Source organism: Arachis hypogaea, chromosome 17 (genome assembly GCF_003086295.3).
Source record: "Arachis hypogaea cultivar Tifrunner chromosome 17, arahy.Tifrunner.gnm2.J5K5, whole genome shotgun sequence".
In the NCBI taxonomy this organism is placed as follows: Eukaryota; Viridiplantae; Streptophyta; class Magnoliopsida; order Fabales; family Fabaceae; genus Arachis; species Arachis hypogaea.
In genome coordinates, this window is record NC_092052.1 from 74947372 (window position 1) to 74948669 (window position 1298).

The 1298-nt window shown below is 40.1% G+C and overlaps 1 non-coding gene across 1 annotated transcript; it reads left to right on the forward strand.

Annotated features, from left to right (window-relative positions):
• The first annotated feature begins 568 nt into the window (after positions 1–568).
• LOC112767651 (small nucleolar RNA R71) lies at positions 569–676 on the forward strand. Its single transcript, XR_003185093.1, has one exon. It is a non-coding gene; the product is annotated as a small nucleolar RNA R71 (small nucleolar RNA).
• Positions 677–1298: the final 622 nt, after the last annotated feature.

A 1298-nucleotide genomic window follows, 5' to 3' on the forward strand; every position in this document is an offset into this window, starting at 1 on the left:
TAGATAGATTCTGCTCAGAATTCTCTGTCTGTTGCTGAATGGATAATGGAAAAGGCTTGCTATTGCTAAACCTATTTCTTCTACCATTATTAAAGCCTTGTTGAGGCTTTTGTTGATCCTTCCTTGAGAAATTTGGATGATTTCTCCATGAGGGATTATAGGTGTTTCCATAGGGTTCCCCTATGTAATTCACCTCTGCTACTGCAGGGTTCTCAAGATCATAAGCTTCTTCTACAGAAGATGCCTCTATAGTACTGTTGGATGATTCCTTCAGTCCATTCAAACTCTGAGAGATCATATTGACTTGCTGAGTCAATATTTTGTTCTGAGCCAATATGGCATTCAGAGCATCAATTTCAAGAACTCCCTTCTTCTGAGGCATCCCATTACTTACAGGATTCCTCTCAGAAGTGTACATAAACTGGTTATTAGCAACCATGTCAATGAGTTTTTGAGCTTCTGCAGGTGTTTTCTTTAGGTGAATGGATCCACCTGCAGAATGGTCCAGTGACATCTTTGATAGCTCAGACAGACCATCATAGAATATATCCAGGATGGTCCATTCTGAAAGCATGTCAGAAGGACACTTTTTGGTCAGTTCCTTGTATCTCTCCCAAGCTTCATAGAGGGACTCACCTTCTTTCTGTTTGAAGGTTTGAACATCCATTCTAAGCTTACTAAGCTTTTGAGGAGGAAAGAACTTGGCTAAGAAAGCCGTGACCAGCTTATCCCAAGAGTACAGGCTATCTTTAGATTGAGAGTCCAACCATATTCTAGCTCTGTCTCTTACAGCAAACGGGAAAAGCATGAGCCTGTAGACCTCGGGATAAACCCCATTGGTCTTAACAGTATCACAGATCTGCAAGAATTCAGTTAAGAACTGAAAAGGATCTTCAGATGGAAGTCCATGAAACTTGCAGTTCTGTTGCATCAGAGAAACTAGTTGAGGTTTAAGCTCAAAATTGTTTGCTCCAATGGCAGGGATGGAGATGCTTCTTCCATGTAAGTTGGAATTTGGTGCAGTAAATTCACCAAGCATCTTCCTTGCATTGTTATTATTTTCGGCCATGTCTCCTTCTTTTTCGAAAATTTCTGTTAGATTTTCTCCAGAGAGTTATGCTTAGCTTCCCTTAGCTTCCTCTTCAAAGTCCTTTCAGGTTCAGGATCAGCTTCAACAAGAATGTTCTTATCCTTGTTCCTGCTCATACGAAAAAGAAGAGAACACAAAAGAAAATATGGAATCCTCTATGTCACAGTATAGAGATTCCTTATGTGAGTAGAAGAAGAGAAGAATAGAA